Source organism: Musca domestica, unplaced genomic scaffold (assembly GCF_030504385.1).
Source record: "Musca domestica strain aabys unplaced genomic scaffold, Musca_domestica.polishedcontigs.V.1.1 117, whole genome shotgun sequence".
In the NCBI taxonomy this organism is placed as follows: Eukaryota; Metazoa; Arthropoda; class Insecta; order Diptera; family Muscidae; genus Musca; species Musca domestica.
Window position 1 is genome coordinate 85,015 of NW_026712147.1, and position 9,495 is coordinate 94,509.

At 34.8% G+C, this 9,495-nt stretch overlaps 1 long non-coding RNA gene across 1 annotated transcript in view; it reads right to left on the bottom strand.

The window, feature by feature from the left end:
• The window catches only part of LOC131807194 (uncharacterized), an 84,912-nt gene extending 83,787 nt beyond the window's left edge, over positions 1-1,125 (bottom strand). The window contains exon 1 of the long non-coding RNA XR_009344314.1: positions 649-1,125. This is a non-coding gene — a long non-coding RNA (uncharacterized LOC131807194). The remainder of the gene's footprint in view (positions 1-648) is intronic.
• Positions 1,126-9,495: the final 8,370 nt, after the last annotated feature.

Sequence of the window (9,495 nt, forward strand, 5' to 3'; positions counted from 1 at the left end):
AAAAATATTTTTAAAAATCTAATATAATCTTTTTAGAAAATATTATTAAAAAAAAAATAATAATAACATCATTTATGACAGTGACAGTGCCGGAGAAAATATTTATCAAGTCCACAATGGCTATTTTGGAAAATATTTAAAAAATCAACGACAATAACTCCAAGCGTCCTTTTGAAAAATATTTAAAAAAAAGCCATGTACTTTAGAAAAATATAAAAAACATGTCGTCTTTTTGGAAAAGACTAGAAAAAGTCTAGAAAATTATTTTAGACATAATCCTCCCTATTAATTTCAAATATTTACTCTCTTTGTTAAAGGCAATTTTGAACATTTATTTAACATTAATGGAATCCATTAACATCCCATTCCAATACATGTTAAATGCAGACGTCAAGATAATATGCTTAATGTAATTGCCCGGAAATTCTAAATAAATTATTAAATGTTGCTGGTTTTTGTTTATGTGTGTTCTGACGAAATAGAAGTCAGACTCAGAAAATTTGCTTGGGAAAATGTTTAATGGGCGGGGGTGAAGTCCTATAAATATTTTATTTAACTATGTGAATCCTTGCCAATGTGTGTTCGTTATATGTACATTCACCTATATATAATATTGTTTATATATTATGTATGTATATAGATACTCACATTATGTATTTGTTGTTTCAGTTGTTATTTCTTGTCGTTTTTGTAGATGATAGATGAAACGTGTAGAATTCCTTCACGCCCTGTTGACTCCTGTCTCCTGAACGCTGGCTGCCGGTACTTTGGAACGTGGAAATGGTAATTTGATAGCAGCAGCAACAGTGGCACAATACCAAAAGCTGTTCTATATTTATTAGTTGTGCACAAAATTTGATGTTGAGCGTATAAAATTTCACCGATACTTTGCGATGCAAGTCCTTGAAACTAACACCATTGAGTACTACCGAGGGGGATATGTTGTGTTAATGGTGTGATGATAGTGGGGAGGGACGAAGATGATGACAACTACGTTGATGACACTGATGATGTGGATGATGGCGGTGTTAGCAATATCTCTAAAAACGATGACAATATGACGTTGATATTTTCTTGTTAAAACAAATTCGTACCGTAAAGACAAAACGTTTTTATTTTAAGGCGTTTTTTGTTTGGTGGGTTCTTCTTTTTTGCTTTTTGTGTTTTTTATTTTTTTTTCGATACAGTTTTGTTGATTATGTTTCTAAAATTACACTAAAAGATATGTTGGATTTTAGGACAGCTAGAAAAACTATAATTTTACAACTAATGAACTAATTATATTAATATATCTATATATAATTATATATAATGTTAATTGTTTAAAAGCTCGACATTATCTGACAGGTGAGAAAATTGTTGTTGTCCTCGAAAATTGCATCAACAGAATAAGTGATTCGATTTATTGGAACCAAATATGTAGAAGATCTCCTATCTATAGAGGCCATTAAGAAGGTATTTTAAACACCTCGAAAATATGTTTTATAATTTAAAGTTTCCAGAAACCGAGACTCCTTTGGAGTACTATCAAGTCCTCTTGGAATTTTCCGCAATGCAGACTGGCTATTGTACAGTGAAATTATAAGGAAATTTGCAGCGGATTGGAAAAAATTGCTAAGTTTTTTTAAAGTAAACAATGTTTTAAAAACAAACATTTATAATATATTTGTATTGTACATCTCTATATGTAATAGAGTAGTGAAATAATTTTCTGGTGGAGAATCAACGCCTAGTAAAGGCTAAAGTTAGAATCTTGAATTTTTGCAAGGGGGTCAGTTTTGGCGCGTGGGCTGGGTTTTTGGAGACTCGTACCAAAATAATACGAAAAGTAATGTACCAAAAATTGAATACTTTGTATTGTACAAGCGGAATGAGCTGGAATTCTGAAATTTGGAGAGTCACCAATGAAGGAACTTCAAGTTTACGAAAAGTTCTAAACTGAAACAAAACTTCTAAAATGGTACTTTTTGTTATTATGTGAACGGATGGAGCTAAAAAGTAAAATTTTGAGCAAAAAGGTTGGAAAGTAAGTTTGATATATGAAGGAGGTTTGAAAAAATGTACTAAGTATGCGAACTTCTGGTACTAAACTTAAAATGGTACTAAATTTGAAACAGTTTGGCTTAGGGTGAACGGATGAAGCGAAATTTTGAAATTTTGTATAGGAACCCCTATAGGTTTGTGGTAGGTTTGTGATAAAAAGGTAGTTTTGGAAATTTTTACTGTACATGCACTACAAGCATACTACAGGGTGAGATGAAAAACTGCAACCAACTTCAAACTGCTGTCATTTCTAAGTACAAAGCATTTTGGTGAGAATTTCCCAGAAAAAAGTTATTCGTGGTGGAATTCAAGCGCGATAGTGGGATTTCTTTATATTTGGCTGGAAAACCACAAGTGGCTATCGTTAGAGCACTCCAGCATTTAAATGTGAATAAATCTTTTTAGTCTCGTACCATCCATCGCTCGTTACCGTGATACTGGAGCGTAGCCCGACGTCAAGGAAATGGACGGAAGACAACAGCAACATCAGCAGAAGTGGTTCGAAAAGTAAAGAAGAGACTTGATCGAAATACGCATCGCAGTGGCCGATAAATTGCTCGTGAGTTGAACATATCGCAATTTTCCATTCGGCAAAGATAAAAAAATTAGCTCGCGGTAAAGCCATTAAAATTCCAAAAAGTGCAAGAACTTTCACCTCAACAGAAAGAAAATTCAAATGAGCTAAAGAGTTGCTTCGCTTGGCCGAAAGTACTGAACTGCCGAATTTGGTTTTCTCCGATGAGAAAACATTTGTTGTCCAGCAGGTCAGCTAAAAATTTGCACCTTCGGTTGGCCACCAGAACTCAAGCGCCGGCCAAGGTGATAGTGTAGGCCGCCATAACAGCCAATGGTCGCTCTCCGCTCGTATTAATCGACCGTGGCATCAAAATGGCGAAAATATTTTGGAGGGTGTATTAAAGCCTTGGGCACGCAAACATTTTGGCCGCAGACCTTGGACATTCCAGCACGCGCCACCCAAGAATGGTTACAAAATGAGGTTCCTCGCATCATTTCCAGCGCACAATGGCCACCAAAATCTCCGAATACCAATCCGTTGGACTATTGTGTCTGCAGTATTTTGGAAAGCAAGGTTGGCAGTAAAAATATCAAAGTGTCGATCACCTCAAAAAAGCGTTTCGACGGGATTGGTCCAAAATACGGCAGAGGAACATTCGGGCAGCGTGTGACGGTTTCATTGGCCGTTTGAAGGCCACAGGTGACCAATTCGAACAAATCTAAACTTATTCTATTCTTGCTTTCACTCAATTAAATTTAAAGAAAATTTAAAAATTATGGCGTTTGACTTTGTTGCAGTTTTTTATCTCACCCTGTATATGTAATAGAGTAATGAAATAACTTACTGGTAGAGAATAGAAGCTAGAAGCTAGAATCTTGACATTTTGCACGGGGGTCAGGTTTTTGAGAATCGTACTAAATGTGTGAAAATGTGTACTAAATTTGGAACAGTTTGGCTTAGTGTGAACGGATGAAGCGAAATTTTGAAATTTTATATCTTTGTTGGTATTTGGAATTGAGCTATGGGGATGGTTTTGGAAATGTGTACCATAATTATACGAAAATAACTAAATTCAACTAAATTTGGTACAATTTGATATTGGGTGTGCAGATAGTGCTTTTAATCCGAAATATAGTATTAGGGCCTGGACATATGGAAGTGATTTCGGTAATGTGTACTATAGTTGGCCTTGGTTGAAGGGATGGAGATAGATTTCTGATATATGATATTTAAATTATTAATGGTATTTGTGTTTGATATTTAGCAATGGTTTGGAAATGCGTTCTATATTTGTACGTAAAGTACTAAATGGTACAAAAATGTAGTATTGGTAGGAGGAATAGGACTGAAATCCTCAAAATTTATATTGAGGTTTTTGTTGGAGTTTGGAGTTAAGATTGTTATAGGTGTTATAGGTAATTTGTTATGGGTGTCACTGTTATTGTCTGTGGATAAGATATGGAGGTTGATTTGGAATTGTGTACTAAAATTGTTCGAAAAGTGCTTAGTGGTACTAAATTAGGTATTAGGTGAAAGCATTGAGCTGGAATCCCGATATTTGATAATGATGTCTCTATTTAGGAGGTTGTTTTGGAAATGTGAACCATAATTAATCGAAAATGACTAAATTGGACTAAATTTGGTATTATGCTTGAAATCTGAAATTTGGTTTTATGATCTCAATGTGTTTTCGAAAAAATATACTACAATTCTACCAAAACTTTATTTGGTCTTGGTTAAAAGGATACACATACCATTCTGAAATTTGATTTTAGATTACTTATGTTTGAAATTTGAAAGTAGTTCGGAAATGCGTTCTATATTTATACGAAAAGTACTATTATATTAGTACGAAAAGAACCCGTAATATTTTATATTGCGATAACTCTTGGTACCTAGGGCTGAGCTATGGAACGGTTTTGCGAATGAGTAGTAAAATCATGCGAAAGTAAAACTTGATATTTAGATAATGAATAAAGCTAAAATCTCAAATTTGATATTGAGACGTTAAATTTTTTTTGAACACAAAACTTGGATGTGGGTCTATTGTGTTTTACTAATATCCTCCTCGGTATTCTTTAAAATTAACGATTTTCTTCTTTGAAAATTTAAACATTTAGTACGAATTATGAAGTTTTAATTTTGAATATTGAACATTGCTGGAACGAACCTAAAATTTTAAGGTGGACTTTTCGATGACGAAGTACCTGGCACTTACTAGTATTGAATATACAAATTTCTTTTGTTCAGAGACTCACAATGAAATTTGCTCAAGAATAAATCTGCCTTTGACCCTTCCCTAGAAAAATGAAGTATAAAGCGATATTTTGAATTTGTTTGGGAAAGTGTTAAATTAACAGTATGAACACAATTTTCACTAAAAGTACATACATTTTGAATGTAATTTAAAAAAAAAACTATTCTATCATTGATAGAGCTCTAACAATTGATAGAGCTCAAATCTAATCAAAATTGCATAACTAAACAGTCTTCAAAGAAACATTAATTTTTACGAAACCCAGCTGAAAATCTATCTATTTTTTAATCTCTTCATTTCTAAAAGTATTTAATTTGCTCTCCACATTCTTTCACAGCTTTCGATATTATATTTTCTTGTTCTCCTTGGCCTTACTTTTTCTTCGACGAAACAATCCAATTTTCTCACCTTCAAAGCCGGCTATAAACCAATACTATAAACATTATTTTTTCACTCGAACACATTATTATTGCCCTAAGCACTCATTCTTGACGTTGAGCTTTTAATATATATATATATACGAATTAGAATTCACGTCCACGTTATTAATTTTGTTATTGTATGAAAAAAAGGTTGTGTTCTTTTCTTCTGTGTGCTTTTATTGACAAATCTAATGGCAAAGGAGGCTTGATTCACCAGTTTTTGCTGTTGTTGTTTATTTAATTTCGACACACTCACGGATACACAAAAAGGATGTAACAAAAATAGGAACAAAACAAAATTTAAGGTGAGAGTTAATTCATTACAAGACGCAAAAATAGACAAACACTAACGCAACTAACACGATGTATACATGTGTGTGTGTATATAAAGAGCAAAGAAAAATCCTCACGAACACAAACACTCATAACTTAAAGCGTTGTTGAAACAATTGCGAAAAAGAACATAGCCTCATATAACTGAGCCCGTCACGACCCTATGATGCTATACATCACCTTTGATATGTACATAATTCGTCAGGGATTGTTTGAAAATCTTTATGGAAACAATTGGAAAAAAGCATAAAATTTGGTGGGGTCGTGGTTGTCGAATAAGCTAAAAAATATTGTCAAATGGAAAGAGGACTTGTGCACTGGAACTTCTGACTAATGTGGGTCTATAAAGATTTGATTTTCAATATTGAATTTCTGAATATGAGAGCACCATTTAAAACTTTTCTATTTGTAATTCAAATTGCGTTGATTTATTATTCCGATTTGAATCCAAAATCATTCATTTTGAAATTCGAACTTAGCCACATGAATTCAGAACTTTTCATTTAATATTTTAATTACTATAGTTCACAACTAAACCCTCTTAGATGTAACTCCAAAGATTGCAACTTCAAAATATAATTTGTAAGTGGAGTTTACCATATTCGGTTAGCAGATAAAAATCCCAAAAGGGTTTTGGGTTCCCAGACCAAACTTTTTTAGTATCCATTTTATATAAAGACTTAACCATACACAAAATGCCTCAAATATTTTGATAAAAGCAAAAAATGTCGGAAATATCATCGAATTTTAGAATAAGTTTAAATTTGTTCAAATTGGCCACCTTTGCCATAAATTATGGCCTTCAGACAGAAAATTAAACCGTCACACGCTGTCCGAATGTTGCTCTGGGGTATTGCCTCAAATATTTTGATGAAAGCAAAAAAATGTCGGAAATAGCATTGAATTTTAGAATAAGTTTAAATTTGTTCAAATTGGCCACCTTTGCCATAAATTACGGCCTTTAGACAGCAAATTAAACCATCACACGCTGTCCGAATGTTGCTCTGGGGTATTTTGGCCCATTCCCGGTGAAGCGCTTGCTTGAGGAGATCGACACTTTGGTATTTTTCAGTGCCAACTTTGCTTTCCAAAATACTCCAGACACAATAGTCCAACGGATTGGTATCCGGAGATTTTGGTGGCCATTATGCGCTGGAAATGAAGCGAGGAACCTCATTTTGTAACCATTCTTGGGTGGCGCGTGCTGAGTGCGATGGTGATGAGTCAAGATCTTTGCGTGCCTGATGGTAATATTCGGGCGGAGAGCGACAATTGGGTGTTATGGCGGCCCACACCATTACCATGGGTGGCACTTGAGTTCTGGTGGTCAACCGAAGGTTCACATTTTCAGATGACCTCTTTGGCAAGTAAATACGATCATTTTGTTTGTTCACAAACTTCTGAACACGAATGTTTCCTCATCGGAGAAAACCAAATTCGGCAGTTCACCACTGTCGGCCAAGCGAAGCAACTCTCTTTATCTTTCTGTTGCGGTGTAAGTTCTTGCACTTATTGGAATTTCAATGGCTTTACCCCAAGCTCATTTTTCAATATCGGCCGAATGGAATATTGCGATATGTCCAGCTCACGAGCTTCTTTGCTTTTCGAACCATTTATGCTGATGTTGCTGTTTTCTTCCGTCCACTTCCTTGACGTCGGGCTACGCAACCAGTATCACGGTAAAGAGCGATGGTACGAGACACAAAAGATTTATTCACATTTAAATGCTGGAGTGCTCTAACGATAGCCACATGTGGTTTTCAAGCCAAATATAAAGAAATCACACTATCACGCTTGAATTCCATTACGAATAACTTTTTTTCTGGAAAATTCTCACCAAAATGCTTTTGTATAAATTTTAACTGCTGTCGGACGAGTGACTTTAAAATTACAGCAGTCTGGAGATGATTACAGTTTTTTCATCTCACCCTGTTGAGTTTTAACCTTCAACTTTTATATAAAATATATATATTCTTGATCAGCGTAAAATTGTAAGTCGATCTGTGTGTCTTTGGAACGGATTGAGATAGAAGGCTAAAATTTTGCAAATATTTGTATTTTGTCAATAGGCAGGTTAAGTTCGAAAATGGTTCAAGTCAACAACCTATGTCAAATAATTACCTATGAAGGTCCACCCAAATTCGGTTTTTTATGATTTTAGAAATTGTTTCAAATTTGGTATTTAAAGTTCGTAGTGGGTACTACTTTGTATGCAAATCCACGGTTCGTATAGCCCCCCAAATAACGATACCTCCCGATATTCGGCATTTTGATAATTTTAGCGGCATTATTCACCAGAATTGTTTTAAGTTTCGTATTTGAAGTTCGGAAAAATACTAATGTCCTCCCGTCTTTGTATAGTCGCCATATTAATTATTCTTCAAAATGGTTTGAGGGTATTAAAAGTTCGAACCGGCCGAACATAGGCACTTTTTTACTTGTTTATACTACCATTGGTAATTTGAGCTCTTAGTAGAAGCCATCCTTGCAAATATATTATGTAGGCCCACGTATAGGTATAAACCTCATATGAAGGTATAACCAATTGAGTTGGTCCATATTTGGCACGTTGGTTTCTAAGGGGGTAGAAAATGTAGGCCAATGTTTTTGGAGTAGCGTCCATAAAAATATGCCTCTTGATTTTACCTATTTCGAGGGTCTTCACCACATTTTTCAATCGATTTGCCTAAAAGCTACTATGAAAACAGAGAACCATCTTACAGAAAAATAGTCCACAAGTAACGATACCTCTCAGGTCCACGTTTCAGCCAAAATTGTCGGGGAGTTAAGAAATGTTAAGAGGAAGTAATCGGTTCGGGTAAGTATAACAAATTCCTTAAGTCATAACCGTTTTGGCGGACGTTACACCTTTTTACAACCTGCATTTGAAAGGTTGAAATTTCCATAACTGGAAATGTTCAATTCTATTTTGGCGAGTATTATGACATTTGGGCGCCATACCCCTTGGCCATTGTGCTCAAAACCAGACAATGGATGAACTAACTGCCAAAGTAGCTGGAAAATTTTTCCAATTTAGTAGGAAAAGTCTGAAAATCATAAAGTGGGCATGAATTATTTTTCCGATTTTTTTATAAAAATATTGAGTCATCATCAAATGACAATTGTTTAATAAAAAAAAATTGAAAAAACATTAATTTCGGCCAGGCCAAACTTTTCGCACAATTTGGTTATATGTGCCAAATTCCATCCCATTTGGACTAATATTACACATTTGGTGTTCAATAAAATCAGGCGAAGATATATATGGGACCCATTATCTCCAATTTGATTAGGATTGGTCCCTTGGCCAAACAAATGTTTTGTGGAAAATTTCATATTAGTCGAACAATAAATACGACTGGTACTTTGTTTACAAAATTTAATGGACAGACGGAGGTACGGACGGACATGCATGAATCGACTCAGAATGTGATTCTGTGCAGATCATCAAAAGGAACTATAGACCCATAGTTCCTTTTGATGGACCTGCATAGAATCACATTCTGCATAGAATCACTCGCCTCCTTCTCTATGGTTACAAACCCTGACCAACGGTGTGGTGTAAGGTATAATAAAAATGTCGTCAAAATACCGAATTGCACTATACGTGAACGTACATATCCAATGTTACGCCCCCGGAGCTAGAACCATTACGAACTACAAATACCACTTTTTCCACAAATCGGTCGAAAATGTGGCTAAAACCATCAAAATGCCGAATATCGGAGACTGTAGTAACTGTATACGTAAAGTATATTGCGACTGTAGTAAAACGTGGATCTATACAGATGTGGATGCCACTAGAAGTAGAACCCGTTTCTAACTCTTAATATCAAATTTTAAACAATTCCGTGAAAAAATGTAGCAAAAATCATCGAAATACCGATATTAGGAAGTATGGAATATGGAGGCTAAACGAAAAA